The 19,182-nt window shown below is 45.5% G+C and overlaps 1 pseudogene; it reads right to left on the reverse strand.

Annotated features, from left to right (window-relative positions):
* LOC109887051 (fatty-acid amide hydrolase 2-A-like) lies at nucleotides 1–11,314 on the reverse strand (annotated as a pseudogene).
* Between the last annotated feature and the right edge of the window lie 7,868 nt (nucleotides 11,315–19,182).

A 19,182-nucleotide genomic window follows, 5' to 3' on the forward strand; every position in this document is an offset into this window, starting at 1 on the left:
TATGAAGGGAATAGGGCTCTAGTCAAATATAGAGCACTATGAAGGGAATAGGGCTCTGTTCAAATGTAGTGTACTATATAGGGAGTCATTTGGGACACAAGCCAGGAACACACAATGACAGGACACATAAAGGCTCTTTGGACAAGCATAGGGCACTTTGTGACGAAGACACAACAGACATACTGTAGTGGACGAGTGACTCAGTAACCTGGCGACAGTCTGTTGTTAAAGAATGAATGACAAGGCTGGACGACTGACAGGACGGCATGTGCAAACAGACAGTGTGAGTGTGTCTGCCTGTCTGTGTCAGTGCATACATTCCTCTGTCTTCTAGGACTGTCATTCATCCCAGAATAAACATCTCTGTATATTCACGATGCAGTCGTTGACGCCCCGCGCCGGGTATCTAGCTGGGTGGTGGCCGTGGCGATGCTCCCCGGGTCTCTCCAACCGCCGAAGGTCTTCTCCAGGAACACAGCGGTGGCCAGGGAGAGACGGTCCTGCTGCTTCCCCACCACCAGCTGCAGTCCCAAGGGTAAACCCTCCTCGCTCAGCCCCAACGGACACTGGGTCACCGGAAGGCCCAGAATGTTAAAGATACCTGTGAGGGATGAGAGAAGGGTACCGTGTCAGAGCTGATAAAAATGTGGAACTGTACTTCAGGCAATGGCTGTCATTTAGGGTTAGATATTTTCCTGACCAGGTAAAGATCATACGAGGCTCTGCAAACTACTGCCTACCTTCCACCACTGACACCAAGCTAGCTAAAGCACCACTGACCAGTATAGGAGAAGTTGAAGGGGGTGAAGAGGGGATGGTGGTGTTTGGGGGCGAGGTGCGGGTGAGAGGGGTAGAGCAGCACCCCGTCTGTCCCCAACAGTTCCTCCAGGTCCTTCTGGAGAGACTCCTTCTGCTGCAGGATCAACTGGGTGGGCTGGGACCTCTGGAACATCTCTACCAGGACCAGACCTGAGAGAGAAGGTAGAGAGAGAGGCAGAGAGAGAGAGAGAGGTAGAGAGAGGTAGAGAGAGAGAGGTAGAGAGAGGTAGAGAGAGGTAGAGAGAGAGAGAGAGAGAGAGAGAGTGAGCAACGAGAGGGAAAAAGGACAGTCATTTGTATGTACCAACACACTCCCAGTCTGACGTGGGTCGGGACCAGTGAAACATCTCTACCAGGACCAGAACTGAGAAGAGTTCTGGTTATTTCATTTACAACAATGTGCCCCACTTTGAAGAGCACTGAGTTAAATGAAAGACCATATAACATTATCCCCAGTTACAGACAACATGACATAGTAGACAAGGGAGAGAGAGAAAAGGAGGGAGGAACAGAGAAGTAGGGGAGGCCTACTACATGTCCTTAAACAATCACACACCATCACATAACCAACACATAACAATCACACACCTATAGCAGCCACGGTGTGCTTGGAGAGTCCCACAGTCCACTTAGCCATCTCCCATAGAGGCCACACCTTCTTCCCATGGTCAGACATCAGCTCTGCAAACGATGTGGGCTGCTGTTGGACGAACAGGCATATAGACCATTAAGGCAATACTATACATTCAAGCACTCACCATGCACTCAGAGACGAGCAAAAACTCACACAAATAGATACACACCTTTCCATCCTTCCCCGGGGCTCCCATCATCGCACTCCAGATCTGGAAGGAGTATTTGAGCTGAGGAATCTTCAGCTGCTGAACTTTGACCCCAGGTCTGCCTCCAGACGCTCTACCACCTGGGGAAGACATGGTGACACTGAATTCTCTAATGTTCTCTCCCTCCCTCTCTCTATTTCCATCTTCTAATCTTCCTCTGTCTCTCCTGATTCAACCATTTCCCTCATCTCTTATCTCCTTCTCTCTCTCTACCTCCTTTGCTCCATCTCCCCTTTCTTTCTCCAACTCACCCTCCTCTCTCTCTCACCCTCCTCTGAGCCAGGACTAGCTGCTGGTCGACAGGAGACACCAGAGGAACTCTCCTGTCTCCCTCCCCTCCTCCCCCTCTCTCTCTCTTACCCTCCTCTGAGCCAGGACTAGCTGCTGGTCGACAGGAGACACCAGAGGAACTCTCCTGTCTCCCTCCCCTCCCCTCCTCCCCCTCTCTCTCTTACCCTCCTCTGAGCCAGGACTAGCTGCTGGTCGACAGGAGACACCAGAGGAACTCTCCTGTCTCCCTCCCCTCCTCCCCCTCTCTCTCTCTTACCCTCCTCTGAGCCAGGACTAGCTGCTGGTCAACAGGAGACACCAGAGGAACTCTCCTGTCTCCCTCCCCTCCTCCCCCTCTCTCTCGCTTACCCTCCTCTGAGCCAGGACTAGCTGCTGGTCGACAGGAGACACCAGAGGAGAGCCTCCATCGTGAGGAACAGAGAAGAACCGTAGTCTCTTCAGATCCACCTCAGACGACAGAGACAACCTGCAGAGGGGGAGGCAGAGAGAGAGAAGACATGGTCATATCTGGGTGTTATTAACGGCTGTCAATGTCATCTGTGCATGTTGTCGTTTTTTGTTGTGCCCCTCTGTACCTGTCAGCGTTGGCTCCTCCATAACTCTGAGCATGGGCAGCAGGTCCGTGGCGTAGCGAACACATTGGGCCTGTACACAGGAAACCAGGCTGCTGCCCCGAGGCCGGGGGGAACATGACCCACGTTAGATACTACACCTAGAGAGAGAGAGAAAAAGAGAGGAGAGAGAAGGTGAACTGACACCAAGTTAGATACTGACAACCTATACTGTCTAGAGAGAGGAGAAAACTGACCCACGTTAGATACCACAAGGCCAGACTGTGAGAGAGAGGAGAACTGACCCCACAGTTAGATACTACACCTAGAGGAGAGAGGAGAGAGAGAGAGAGAGAGAGAGGAGAACTGACCCACGTTAGATTACCCAACAACCTAAGAGAGGAGAGAGAGGAGAGAGACTGACCACGTTAGATACCACACCTACGGAAGAGAGAGAGAGGAGAGAGTGACCCACGTTAGAATACTAAATACCTACAGAGAGAGAAGAGTAAGGAGGAGAACTCTGACCCACGTTAGATACTAACAAAATAGCTACAGGGGAAACCGACAGAGAGTGAGAAAGAGACTGACCCACGTTAGATACTACAACCTACAGAGAGAGACTGGACCCACGTTATGATACTACACCTACAGAGAGAGATAGAACTGACCCACGTTAGATTCTACACCTACAGAGAGAGAGAGGAGAACTGGACCCACGTTAGATACTACACCTACAGAGAGAGAGGGAGAACTGACCCACGTTAGATACTACACCTACAGAGAGAGAGGAGAACTGACCCACGTTAGATACTACACCTAAAGAGAGAGAGAGGAGAACTGACCCACGGTTAGATACTACACCTAACGAGAGAGTGAGAGGAGAACTGACCCACGTTAGATACTACACCTACAGAGAGAGAGAGAGAGAACTGACCCACGTTAGATACTACACCTACAGAGGAGAGAGAGGAGAACTGACCCACGTTAGATACTACACCCTACAGAGGAGAGAAGAGGAGAACGACCCACGTTAGATACTACACCTACAGAGAGAGAGAGAGAGAGAGGAGAAACTGACCCACGTTAGATACTACACCTACAGAGAGAGAGAGGAGAACTGACCCCCACGTTAGATACTACACCTACAGAGAGAGAGAGAGAACTTGACCCACGTTAGATACTACACCTACAGAGAGAGAGAGGAGAACTGACCCACGGTAGATACTACACCTACAGAGAGAGAGAGGAGAACTGACCCACATTAGATACTACACCTACAGAGAGAGAGAGGAGACTGACCCACGTTAGATACTACACCTGTCTAGAGGGAGAATAATGGACAATATCAGTAGAACACCCAGAAACACACACACACCTGCAAGCAAACAAACACACACAAAGGACGTGTGTTCATGTATGTTGATGATTCAACCATATATACATCAGCAACCACAGCTAATGAAGTCACTGAAACCCTTAACAAAACAGTTGCAGTCTGTTTAGGAATGGGTGGCCAGTAATAAACTGGTCCTGAACATCTTAAACTAAGAGCATTGTATTTAGTACCAATCACTCCCTAAGTTCTAGACCCCGGCTGAATCTGGTAATGAATGGTGTGGCTGTTGAACAAGTTGAGGAGACTCAAGTACTTGGTGTTCCCTTAGATTGTAAACTGTCATGGTCAAAACATACAGATGCAATGGTTGTAAAGATGGGGAGAAGTCTGTCTGTAATAAAGAGACACTCTGCTTTTTGACTCCACAAAGAAAGGTCCTGCAGCCTCTAGTTTTGTCTTATCTTGAGTATTGTCCAATCATGTGGTCAAGTGTTGCAAAGAAAGATCTAGTTAAGATGTAGCTCATTGTAATCAGAGGGCTGATATAATACTATGCTGCCAGTCTCTCTTGGCTAATAGTTGAGAAGAGACTGACTGCATCACTTCTTCTTTTGATAAGAACTTTGTGTTGAAAATCCCAAATGGTTTACATAGTCAACTTACAGTGCATTCGGAAAGTATTCAGACCTCTTAACCTTTTCTACATTTTGTCACGTTAGAGCCTTATTCTAAACCAGATTAAATAGTTGGTTTCCCCTCAACAATCTCCACACAATACCCCCACAATGACAAAGCAAAAACAGTTTATTTTCTTTTTATGTTTGCTAATGTATTAAAAAATAATAATAATAATAATATCTGAATTACATAAGTATTCAGACCCTTTACTCAATACTTTGAGGCACCTTTGGCAGTAATTACAGCCTTGAGTGTTCTTGGGTATGACGCTATAAGCTTGGCACACCTGTATTTGGGGAGTTTCTCCCATTCTTCTCTGCAGATCCTCTCAAGCTCTTTCAGGTTGGATGGGGAGCAATCACTGCACAGCTATTTTCAGGTCTCTCCAGAGATGTTCGATAGGGTTCAAGTCCGGGCTCTTGCTGGGCCACTCAAGGACATTCAGAGACTTGTCACGTAGCTACTCTTGCGTTGTCTTGGCTGTGTGCTTAGGGTTGTTGTCCTGTTGGAAGGTGAACCTTGGCCCCCGTTTGAGGTCCTGAGCACTCTGGAGCAGGTTTTGATCTCTCTGCACTTTACTCTGTTCATCTTTCCCTCAATCCTGACTAGTCTCCCAGTCCCTGCCGCTGAAAAACATCCCAACAGCATTATGCTGTCATCACCATGATTCACTGTAGGGATGGTGCCAGATTTCTCCCTCTATGACTCTTGGCATTCAGGCCAAACAGTTCAATCTTGGCCACAGCACCTCAGCCACGCTCAAGGTCCTAAACGATATCATAACCGCCATCGATAAGAGACATTACTGTGCAGCCATATTCATCGACCTGGCCAAGACTTTCGACTGTCAATCACTACATTCTTATTGCAGACTCAACAGCCTTGGGATCTCAAATGATTGCCTCGCCTGGTTCACCAACTACTTCTCTGACAGAGTTCAGTGTGTCAAAACGGAGGGCCTGTTGTCCGGACCTCTGGCAGTCTCTACACAGGGTTCAATTCTCGGGTCGACTCTCTTCTCTGTATACATCAATGATGTCGCTCTTGCTGATTCTATGATCCACCTCTACGCAGACGACAAGATTCTGTATACTTCTGACCCCTCTTTGGACACTGCGTTAACTAACCTCCAGACAAGCTTCAATGCCATACAACTCTCCTTCCGTGGCCTCCAATTGCTCTTAAATACAAGTAAAACTAAATGCATGCTCTTCACCCGATCACTGCCCGCACCTGCCTGCCCGTCCAGCATCACTACTCTGGACGGTTCTGACTTAGAATACATAGACAACTACAAATACCTGGGTGTCTGGTTAGACTGTAAACTCTCCTTCCAGACTCACATTAAGCATCTCCAATCCAGAATTGGCTTCCTATATCGCAACAAAGCATCCTTCACTCATGCTGCCAAACATACCCTCGTAAAACTGACCATCCTACCGATCCTCGACTTCGGAGATGTCATCTATAAAATAGCCTCTAACACTCTACTCAAAAAATTGGATGCAGTCTATCACAGTGCCATCCGTTTTGTCACCAAAGCCCCATATACTACCCACCACTGCGACCTGTACGCTCTCGTTGGTTGGCCCTCGCTTCATACTCGTCGCCAAACCCACTGGCTACAGGTTATCTCCAAGTCTCTGCTAGGTAAAGCCCCGTCTTATCTCAGCTCACTGGTCACCATAGGAGCACCCACTCGTAGCACGCGCTCCAGCAGGTATATCTCACTGGTCACCCCCAAAGCCAATTCCTCCTTTGGTCGACTTTCCTTCCAGTTCTCTGCTGCCAATGACTGGAACGAACTGCAATAATCTCTGAAGCTGGAGACTCATATCTCCCTCACTAGCTTTAAGCACCAGCTATCAGAGCAGCTCACAGATCACTGCACCTGTACATAGCCCATCTGTAAACGGCCCATCTATCTACCTCATCCCCATACTGTATTTATTTATTTAAAATGCCACCAGGGGTCTTTTCACAGTCCCCAAATCCACAACAAATTCAAGAAAGCGTACAGTATTATATAGAGCCATTATTCAATGGAACTCTGTTGCTCAAATGAACAGCAAACCTGGTTTAAAAAGCAGATAAAGCAACACCTCACGGCACAACGCCTCTCCCCTATTTCACCTAGATAGTTTGTGTGTATTGTATTGACATGAAGGCTGTGTGCCCTTTTTAAATGGATGTAGTTCTGTCCTTGAGCTGTTGTTGTCTAACGATGTTCTGTATTATGTTTCATGTTCTGTGTTGGACCCCAGGAAGAGTAGCTGCTGCTTTAACAACAGCTAATGGGGATACTAATAACATACCAAATATTAAAATACACACACATCTGCAATTAAACACAACCACACGCACGATTAGAAGGAACTGGCCCCGTTACAACCTACAGAGACAGCAGATTGGTGTGAGTGTCTCACACACACAGGACGTGTCTCTCTACAACGCGGGGATAGATACAAACCTCCATGTACACAACACTCACACACAGGTGTCAGACTGGATGCCCTCACCTGATGTTGGCTTGTGGCCGAAGATGCCATTGAAGAATGCTGGGATGCGAATACTGCCCCCAACATCTGAGCCAACCCCTATCACGGAACCACCGCCCCCCCAAAATACTGCCCTCCCCTCCTGAGAGAGACAGACAGAGAGATAAAGGTCATACTAGATGGTAGTAACAATATATTGAAGGTTGACAGTAAAGGTAACATTCTATTATCTGCTCCATTCCACCGTATTCCAAACATTCCATTCCACCGTATTCCAAACATTCCATTCCACCGTATTCCAAACATTCCATTCCACCGTATTCCAAACATTCCATTCCACCGTATTCCAAACATTCCATTCCACCGTATTCCAAACATTCCATTCCACCGTATTCCAAACATTCCATTCCACCGTATTCCAAACATTCCATTCCACCGTATTCCAACATTCCATTCCACCGTATTCCAAACATTCCATTCCACCGTATTCCAAACATTCCATTCCACCGTATTCCAAACATTCCATTCCACCGTATTCCAAACATTCCATTCCACCGTATTCCAAACATTCTATTCCACCGTATTCCAAACATTCCATTCCACCGTATTCCAAACATTCCATTCCATTCCATTGGATTCCATCCATTCCATTGGAGAATGACAGCGGTGTAACTAACCGGAGCTTCCGCCTGGTATCCTCTCCAGGTCGTATGGGTTGTTGGTGATTCCATACAGGCGGTTATGGGACTCAAGCCACATGCAGAGCTCACTACAGTTAGTCACCCCCAGAGGAATGGCCCCTGCCCTCTTCAGCAGAGCCACCGGGGGAGCGTCCGTTGCCGAAATCACCCCCCGCCGTGACACCAGCCCTGTGGAGTTAGGCATGCCTGGGGAGAAGAGAGAGAGAGAGAGAGGGGCAAGAGAGGGAGAGGGATGGTAAATGGGGACAGTGAACAAGGCATTGGAACAAACAAGGCTTCTATTTCAACTGTAGTAGTTCAGTAGGTTTCCAATTTCAGCAGGTTTAGACCTTGAGAGTGAGGGAATGGCACAGAGACAGATAGACTTTAGCAACAAACGTTGCATCAAGGACAACCAGTAGGGAAAGAACACTGATTGCAGCACAGGCACAACTACAGGTCAGGGTATTGGCCATGTTGATCATATTATCCTCACTATAAGTAGCATTAGTAGCCTGCCCTGGACGCAAGACTCCATACTTTGGCACCAAACGTTGCATCAAATATTGAAATACAACAGACAGCAGTACTGCTGCAGGTCAGGGCAGTGACCATGTTTTACCAGAGTACCAGAGTACATAGAAATAAAGTGACTCTATTCTAACCATCATTAGAAGGAGTAGCATTAGCAGCCTACCCTGGAGGGAGAAGGCCTCTTTGACAGTGAAAGGGACACCCAGTAGAGGAAGCCTGTCCTCCAGAACATCCTCTCCTCCTGTCTCCTCCTCTATCAGCTTATCCACCTGGGCTGCCTCCTGCAGGGCCAATGAAAACCTGAGAGAGATGGGTGGAGGGATGGAGAGAGAGAGGGGTGGGTAGGAGGGGCGGACAGAGAGAGAGAGGGGTGGTAGGAGGGAAGGACAGAGAGAGAGAGGGGTGGTAGGAGGGAAGGACAGAGAGAGAGAGGGTGGTAGGAGGGAAGGACAGAGAGAGAGAGGGGTGTAGGAGGGAAAGGACAGAGAGAGAGAGGGGTGGTAGGAGGGAAGGACAAGAGAGGAGAGAGGGGTGGTAGAGGGAGGACAGAGAGAGGAGAGAGAGAGAGAGAGAGAGAGAGAGGGGTGGTAGGAGGGGCGGACAGAGAGAGAGAGGGTGGTAGGAGGGGCGGACAGAGAGAGAAGAGGGGTGGTAAGGAGGGAAGGACAGAGAGAGAAGAGAGAGGGGTGGAGGAGGGGCAGACAGAGAGAGAGAGGGGTGGTAGGAGGGGCAGAGAGGAGAGAGGGGTGGAGGAGGGTCGGACAGAGAGAGAGAGGGGGAAGGGAGGGGCGGACAGAGAGAGGAGAGAGAGAGAGAGGGGTGGGTAGGAGGGCGGCAGAGAGAGAGAGAGAGAGAGAGAGGAGAGAGAGAGAGAGAGGGGTGTAGGGAGGGCGGACAGAGAGGAGGAGAGAGGGGGTGGTAGGAGGGGCGGACAGAGAGAGAGAGAGAGGGGTGGTAGGAGGGGCGGACAGAGAGAGAGAGAGGGGGGTGGTAGGAGGGAAGGACAGAGAGAGAGAGAGGAGAGAGAGAGAGAGAGAGGGGTGGTAGGAGGGGCGGACAGAGAGAGAGAGAGGGGTGGTAGGAGGGGCGGACAGAGAGAGAGAGGGGGGTGGTAGGAGGGGCGGACAGAGAGAGAGAGGGGGGTGGTAGGAGGGGCGGACAGAGAGAGAGAGGGGGGTGGTGGTAGGAGGGGCGGACAGAGAGAGAGAGGGGGGTGGTAGGAGGGGCGGACAGAGAGAGAGAGGGGGGTGGTAGGAGGGGCGGACAGGAGAGAGAGAGAGGGGTGGTAGGAGGGGCGGACAGAGAGAGAGAGGGGGGTGGTAGGAGGGGCGGACAGAGAGACAGAGAGAGAGGGGTGGTAGGAGGGGCGGACAGAGAGAGAGAGGGGTGGTAGGAGGGGCGGACAGAGAGGGAGAGGGGGGTGGTAGGAGGGGCGGACAGAGAATAGGAGGTAAGAGATAAAGGGAGGATGGGAGTGTGGCTTGACTTGAAATGCACAGTGAAAGTAGGTGTCCTCTCTCAATCTCACACACCCTCTCTCTTACCTGTCCTTGACCATTGCATTGATGAGAGGGTTAATCTCTTGGATGCGGTCTATGTAGGTCTGTACCACCTCCACACTGGTTACCTGAGCGAACAGGGGCAATTATATCAATTACAGTCTGATTCATCAAGATATGCTGTGCCCCAAATGCCACCCTATTCCCTGTTAGTGCACTACCTTTGACCAGAAGTAGTGATTTACATAGGGAATAGGGTGCCATTTGGGATACAAATATGATCAATCCAAAAAAGAAATGAGAAGCACAACGGTGAATATTTAGGATGAATATGTCTATTCTCGTACTCTGTAAACACTGTAAAAAGCTATTCTGAGAGTACAATTGGCAGGATGTATAGAGACATTTTCCAGATGTTCAAAGCACTGTAACGTTACATAGCAGAGAGAGAACGGGAGTCGGGGAAAGAGTTCCTATTGTCTCTGTCTCTATCCCAAAATGGCACACTATTCCCTTTATAGAGCACTACTTTCAACCAGAACCCTCTGGGCCTTGGTCAAAAGTAGTGCACTATATAGGTCACCAGTTGCCATTTGGGATGTAGCCTCCTCTGACTACAGTGACCTTTGTGCAGGTGAAGTCAAGTCCCCTCCGGTGGCTCTACGTGGCCCCCTGCCACTATTGTTTACGTTCTAGAAATAAATCCCTCTCAACAGGGAGCCCGGCTCAACCATCAATAGCCACACAAATCTGTGTCCCAACTGGTACCTTATTATGTAGTGTACTGCTTTTGAACAGAGCCCTGTATGGAATAGAGAATCAAACTACAGTATATCCTCTGGGATGTGACAGGATGTGTTTGAAAACACAACCAACTTGAATGTATTTTATATGAAATGCTAATTCAATAGGCTAATTTATTCAAGTAGGCCCAGAGTAATACAACTACTATTAGGTACGAAGTACAGTAAACTATGTCAATAAACTACTGTCGTGAGTTATTACTAGCCTACATATCCCAGCATTCGTCAGTGCCACCGAGTCACCTTGCAGCATCTTTCTCTTCCCTAAACATTCCGAGCTACGATGCATAATAAAACAAGCAACTGGCAGTTCTTCATTTACCCCGGACATTTCTATATGACTACACGTTATGTCACGATCTACCTGGTGGCATTTAACTACCTAAAATCACTTTAATAAAGTTCACCTGCCTCTCTCCGTCGAATCATGCGGGCGAGCCGCATCGCGGGGACCCTCAATAGTGGGTTGGTGATTGGTGGGAGCCTCCTCACCGACCTGTCGGCTCCCCGCCGCTGAGCGAGCAGCTGGAAGACGGCAAACAGCATCCCGACCGCTACCCGCAGTACCGAGGCCAGGAACCGTTCGAACCGTGTCAGCGCCATTACTACCGATAGCGGAAGACTAGCTATTTCGACACGAGATTTCGGGTGCCAGAAATTGCCGTGCTACTAAAAAAGTTCCACTGCTCAGTCTCTATCCACTCTCCCAGAATGCAACGGGGGTGCTGTAATAAAATGAACCTCTGCCTCTGCTAGCGGCAGGTGTTATGTCAGACTCAAGTTTCTTGCATGAAAGTTAACCGGAATTTCCGTAGGGGACCCCATACAATCAGATATGTATTATCACCGCTACGGAAGAAAGACTGCAGTCAGAGTGCAGTATAACTACAGTATGCATAAACACTTTTTTTTACTGCAGTAATTTTGCAGTGTAACTGCAATTAGAGTGCAGTATAACTGCAGTTCAACTGCAGTACAATGCAGTTATCAACTGCAGTTGAACGCAGCAATTACTGCGTCCAAAATACCACAGTCGACTGCAGTTACTGCACTTCTCAAAACTACAATTTGTTGTTGTTGTCAGCGCACAATCACAATGAAAACGGTCTTATCTGCTGAAACTACACAGTGAAACAATTACATTGCATTGTTATACAGCAGTTTATTGTAGCAGCAAGCGCTGTCTTTGCAGTGTCGTTGTTCTGTTTACTACCGCTAGATGGAAGCAAGCATCCCAGTCCAACGCTTCAGCTTCCTCCATTCAGACCCGCAGAGACAGTACACACACACAAAACACGCAGACACGCACTATTTGGGAATTTGGACTGGTTTTTAACCTTTCATTTGAAGGCCTACTTGTCAAACATGCAGTAGGAAGGAATAGGCTGCTCAAAATACAGTTATTCATTTGTGGAAATGTCTAAAGTAAAAAAAAAAAACACATTGCATTATGCTTTGGTCTTGATCTTTACTGATGAGTGAGCTGCCTGTAATGGTTATCAAGCACCAATAGCAATCTCCCATTAGCCTGCATTTCTTGATTGATAGACAAACCATCCAATAGAGAGGCAGGAGGCGGGACCACAATTCAGTTCCAGCCATTACAATGAGCTTGTCCTCCTATAGCTCCTCCCACCAGCCTCCACTGACAGAAAACTAACCATACAGACACAGAACAGTGTGAATGTGATGAGCCTTGGAATATCTGTGCAGCCTCGCTCCTTCAATGGTTTCCACTCGTGTTGCTTTGGCTAACAATAAAGTTAGAAACCAATAAATGAACACCTGTCCATTGAAAATCTCACAAAGTTAATATTCTGTTAACTTCTACCCAAATAATGTTGTTGACTCATCCTTTACTCGAATTTGTGGCCAAAGCATAAATTGGAGAAAAAATATGTCTAAAAAAAATATGTCTCCATCTCAAACTTGTATCTCAAACAGACTTGCTTGCTATTTCTTCATAAGGAATGATGTCATACTCCTGAGGATGAGCTGACCAATCAGCAGTCTACTCACGTTCATATTTTTATGACCGGTATACGCCCCATTCTGTTGTTGGGGTGACACCTTTCCAACACAGAAAAGCATTTTAACATAATGCACTTATTTAGAATTTTTTGGAACTTAAACTATTTCACTCATATTTTTATAAATTATAGGTAATAATTTATAGAAATCTGGAAACACTGGAGAGTTACTTTAACATACACCCGTTGTAATTTTTTCATTCCAATACCTTACTCAAAAATATCATTTGAGTGTCTTCACGGAAGTAGACAGTTTTTTACCCAATAGCTACAGCCCATGCCTCAAAGGACCGCTGCCGACAACAAATACTTACAACTTTTGCTGTAGTAGCAGATATGAACAAGAAGGTCAAGCTTGACAGAGGTGAGATGGAGGAGAGGATTGTGGATATCTACATCAGTGAGAGACACCCTGAGAGACGGTGAGACCAGCACCAAGAGAGAAGAGACAGCAGACATTGTTACAAATAATTGACCAACACAACACACCACAAGTCTCTCTTATTTGTCTACAGAGCCTGAGAGCTCAGGGAAGAGACCCTTCCTAGTTGCTGCAGTGTGTCTGTGGATGCTGTGTCTTCTCCTAATGGCTGGGATCATAGGCCTATCTGTCTACTGTGAGTATAAGGCCCTCATTACATTGACTAGACTTGATGCTGTGCCGTCTTCATCACAGGTCACCAGATTTTCGACTTTTCTATTTACATCTTGGCCTTACCTTTGGATGTTGCTTGGCAACGTGACATTCTTGCTGCGGTCAAAGTTACTGTAAACATTATAGTTATTGTTCTTACTATATTAGCAGTTCTGATGTTATCTAATTTAGTGAGCAACTTATCGAGATTCATAGTTTATGAAAACAAATGTACTGAAGAGAGAGAACAACTACAGAAGGAGAGAAATGTTCTCAGTGGGAGGCTAGTAAATCTACCGCACTAAATGATCATGTCATTATTACACAGGCCCGAGCATGTGTCTGTATTCGGTCATTAAGTGTGCAGTGTAAGAAGTTGGACGTCAATTCATGTTTTCATCTTTCACAACAACCCTGTCCTGTAACCTGTCACAAGTTTGAATCCATGTAGTACTTCCTGTCTACTGAGACTAAAACCGGGAGGAGAGCAGAGAGGACTGTCTGGAGAGAGGAGCAGACCTTGTGATCATAAACAGCAATATGGAACAGGTAAGAGAGAGAGAGAGAGAGAGAGAGAGAGAGAGAGAGACGATATGGGTGTGCAGGGGTTAGATATAATCAAACAGAATACGTATATATGTTTATCTTTTTCAAAAAGCGAAAATGTTCTTCAACCTCAACAAGAGAGTCTGGATTGGTCTAACTGACTTTGTTACTGAGGGGACCTGGAGATGGGTGGACGGCACCCCACTGATCACTCCAAGGTAATATACTACTGCTCTAATAACACTGACCACCCCAAGGTAATACACGACTGCTATAATAACACTGACCACCCCAAGGTAATATACTACTGCTCTAATAACACTGACCACCCCAAGGTAATACACTACTGCTATAATAACACTGACCACCCCAAGGTAATATACTACTGCTCTAATAACACTGACCACCCCAAGGTAATATACTACTGCTCTAATAACACTGACCAACCCAAGGTAATATACTACTGCTCTAATAACACTGACCAACCCAAGGTAATATACTACTGCTCTAATAACACTGACCACCCCAAGGTAATACACGACTGCTATAATAACACTGACCACCCCAAGGTAATATACTACTGCTCTAATAACACTGACCACCCCAAGGTAATATACTACTGCTCTAATAACACTGACCAACCCAAGGTAATACTACTACTGCTCTAATAACACTGACCACCCCAAGGTAATACACTACTGCTCTAATAACACTGACCACCCCAAGGTAATATACTACTGCTCTAATAACACTGACCACCCCAAGGTAATATACTACTGCTCTAATAACACTGACCACCCAAGGTAATATACTACTGCTCTAATAACACTGACCAACCCAAGGTAATATACTACTGCTCTAATAACACTGACCACCCCAAGGTAATATACTACTGCTCTAATAACACTGACCAACCCAAGGTAATATACTACTGCTCTAATAACACTGACCACCCAAGGTAATATACTACTGCTCTAATAACACTGACCACCCAAGGTAATATACTACTGCTATAATAACACTGACCAACCCAAGGTAATATACTACTGCTCTAATAACACTGACCACCCCAAGGTAATATACTACTGCTCTAATAACACTGACCATCCCAAGGTAATATACTACTGCTCTAATAACACTGACCAACCCCAAGGTAATATACTACTGCTCTAATAACACTGACCATCCCAAGGTAATATACTACTGCTATAATAACACTGACCACCAAGGTAATATACTACTGCTATAATAACACTGACCACCCAAGGTAATATACTACTGCTCTAATAACACTGACCACCCAAGGTAATATACTACTGCTCTAATAACACTGACCAACCCAAGGTAATATACTACTGCTCTAATAACACTGACCAACCCAAGGTAATATACTACTGCTCTAATAACACTGACCACCCCAAGGTAATATACTACTGCTCTAATAACACTGACCACCAAGGTAATATACTACTGCTCTAATAACACTGACCACCAAGGTAATATACTACTGCTCTAATAACACTGACCAACCCAAGGTAATATACTACTGCTCTAATAACACTGACCACCAAGGTAATATACTACTGCTCTAATAACACTGACCAACCAAGGTAATATACTACTGCTCTAATAACACTGACCACCAAGGTAATATACTACTGCTCTAATAACACTGACCACCCAAGGTATATACTACTGCTCTAATAACACTGACCCCAAGGTAAATACTACTGCTCTAATAACACTGACCACCAAGGTAATATACTACTGCTCTAATAACACTGACCACCAAGGTAATATACTACTGCTCTAGATAACACTGACCAACCCAAGGTAATATACTACTTGCTCTAATAACACTGACCACCCAAGGTAATATACTACTGCTCTAATAACACTGACCACCCAAGGAATATACTACTGCTCTAATAACACTGACCACCCAAGGTAATATACTACTGCTCTAATAACACTGACCACCCAAGGTAATATACTACTGCTCTAATACACTGACCAACCCAAGGCAATATACTACTGCTCTAATAACACTGACCACCCAAGGTAATATACTACTGCTCTAATAACACTGACCAACCCAAGGTAATATACTACTGCTCTAATAACACTGACCACCCCAAGGTAATACACTACTGCTCTAATAACACTGACCAACCCAAGGTAATACACTACTGCTATAATAACACTGACCAACCCAAGGTAATATACTACTGCTATAATAACACTGACCAACCCAAGGTAATACACTACTGCTCTAATAACACTGACCAACCCAAGGTAATATACTACTGCTATAATAACACTGACCACCAAGGTAATACACTACTGCTATAATAACACTGACCAACCCAAGGTAATATACTACTGCTATAATAACACTGACCAACCCAAGGTAATATACTACTGCTATAATAACACTGACCAACCCAAGGCAATATACTACTGCTCTAATAACACTGACCAACCCAAGGCAATATACTACTGCTATAATAACACTGACCACCCCAAGGTAATATACTACTGCTATAATAACACTGACCATCCCAAGGCAATATACTACTGCTCTAATAACACTGACCACAGAGTAGGTCCTCCATTCCCAACTGGTGGACTGAGACTGACCACAGAGTAGGATCATAAAGAGCAGAGAGGAACAGATAAAAGAGAGAGAATATATTTTAGTAGATGCTCTTATCCAGAACAACTTACAGGAGCAATTAGGGATAAGTGCCTTGCTCAAGGATACACCAATAGATTTTCACCTTGTCGGCTCAGGGATTCGAACCAACAACCTTCGGTTACTGGCCCAACACACTTATCTGCTAGGCTACCTGCCACAGACATTGTATTAAATATGCATTATAAAGGTTTGTATCATTTCAGCCAGTAGCTTTGAAGGTAGCGCTCACTAGCCAAAACAGGTCCCCAAAATGTGGTATCCATTTCATATGATATGGATCAGGTCCAAATGGATGGACCTCAATATATATATTTGTCTGTGTAATTCCACCTTAGATTTCCTCCTGTATATTTAAACAGCAATGCAGAGAAAGTACCAGGCAGCGTTTACACAGGCAGCCCACTTCTGATTATTTTCCACTTATTGGGCAAAAGATCAGAATTGGGCTGCCTGTGTAAACGTAGCCAGAGAGGCCTATTTCTCACAGATCCATTGAATTGCCCTGAGATGCTCAACATCCCACCATACTCTTTGGCTGATGAGAAGTAAGAAATATACCCACAGTTCTCCACTCCACCAATGTTACTGCAGGAACCTGGAAATGGGTGGACGGCACCCCACTGACCACCCCGAGGTAAAAGACTACTGCTCTAATAACACTGATCACAGCGTAAGGAGTAGGACTGATTCTCTGTGTTGTTCATACTCTAGGTTCTGAGAGGGTGACCAGTCTAACTCTGTGTTGGTTCTACTGCAGGTACTGGGAGTGGAGAGCGTAATGGTGGTGGAGTAAAGAACTGTATGTTTATTTGCTTACTTCTCATCAGCCAAATGGACATTTTAATAATTTAGCAGACATTTTTATCCAGAGCGATTTACAGGAGCCATTAGGGTTAATCAAGTGCCTTGCTCCAGGGCACATCAACAGATTTTTAATCCAGTTGGTCTGAGGAATTGAACCAGCGACCTTTCGGTTACTGGCCCAACGCTCTTAACCGCTAGGATTCATAGAGTGAAGAGTTTTATGATGATATTGTTGTTTTTCTCTGTTGGAGGGGGGCTCTATTTTGATGAGGAATCCATGTTTGAAATATCCCTCTTTTGATTAATATCTTGAAAAGGATTTGTAAAATGTACTATGTGCCTTGACACTGTATATGTATTCTTTTTACAAAATAGAAAATAAAATAAACTTTGATTTAAAAATATATACATTTTTAACATGCGTGTTTGGCCTCATTGAATTACCGTTCAGGCTTTCCGACTTGTTGATCTTCTACTAAAGATACTGAGGGCAGGTCTTGACACAATTAAAGTGCTTTACACAGGGTCGAAGTTGTGGGCCTTAGGGGGCCTGGCCCACCCTAACATACCTCTTTGCCTCTCCAAATAAAATATTGAAATATTGATCAATTATTTGACAGAGACCCGTGCAGACAGAAAGACGCATCAATACCAGATAAAGCATCCGAGCGTGCGAAACAGCGCCCCTCTGTCTCAGTATGTGTAGACCATGTATCTGATGCTGTCTGGACAAAGAGAGTATGGCATGTCATACATGCTATTTCTGTCCAGACAGCATCAGATAGATGGGATACAAACACTGAGTGTACAAAACATTAAGGACACCTGCTCTTTCCATTTCATTGACTGACCATTACTGATGTCACTTGTTAAATCCACTTCAATCGTGTACATGGAGGGGAGGAGACAGGTTGAAGAAGTATTTTTAAGCCCTGAAGCAATTGAGATATACAGTGGGGCCAAAAAGTATTTAGTCCGCCACCAATTGTGCAAGTTCTCCCACTTAAAAAGATGAGAGGCCTGTAATTTTCATCATAGGTACACTTCAACTATGACAGACAAAATGAGAAAAAAAATCCAGAAAATCACATTGTAGGATTTTTTATGAATTTATTTGCAAATTATGTTCGTTTTTTTGCCCCACTGTATATGTATTGTGTATGTGTGCTATTCAGAGGGTGAATGTTTGTGTCAACAACTGCAACCATGCTGGGTCAAGAACTGCAACGATGCTGGGTTGTTCTCGCTCAACAGTTTTCCATGTATATCAAGAATGGAGCACCATCCAAAGGACATCCAGCCATCTTGACACAACTGTAGGAAGCATTGAAGTCAACATGGGCCAGCATATCTGTGGAACACTTTCGAACCTTGTAGAGACCATCCCACGATGAATTGAGGTGAATTGAAAGGGGGGGTGGAACTCAATATTAGGAAGGTGTCCTTAATGTTTTGTACACTCAGTATAGAGTAAGCAAGACTGTTTCGCTCTGTTTCGCTCACTCGGATGCTTTCTCCGGTGAGATAGTTTTAGCACTTAAACTTGTTTCCTGCCTTCCCTCCTTTGGGACAATGACTACCTTTGTTTGGGTGGAGACATGAGCATCTCACCATTATACACCGATCTCTGGCTTCCGCTAGCGGGGTCACCCCCGCCCAAACATTTTGGGGAGTACATTGAGAGATTATTGTATGTGATGTTTTTGAGAAAGATCATTTTTAAAGTAAATATATTTATTGGTTTATTTTAATTTTGATAAGAGATGAAAATGCAATGAATTGAAGGTTATTTGTTGATGTAAAAATCTACATTAACAGATCTTAATAAGGTTGGTTATGTAATTAGACTTGGTGTGAGGTTGAGAGAAACATCTTTGTAGCCAGTTGTTCACACGTTTGCCTGATCTCTCATTACCTCGAATGGTTCAACCTGATC

This window comes from Oncorhynchus kisutch, unplaced genomic scaffold, assembly GCF_002021735.2.
Source record: "Oncorhynchus kisutch isolate 150728-3 unplaced genomic scaffold, Okis_V2 scaffold1697, whole genome shotgun sequence".
Taxonomy (NCBI): Eukaryota; Metazoa; Chordata; class Actinopteri; order Salmoniformes; family Salmonidae; genus Oncorhynchus; species Oncorhynchus kisutch.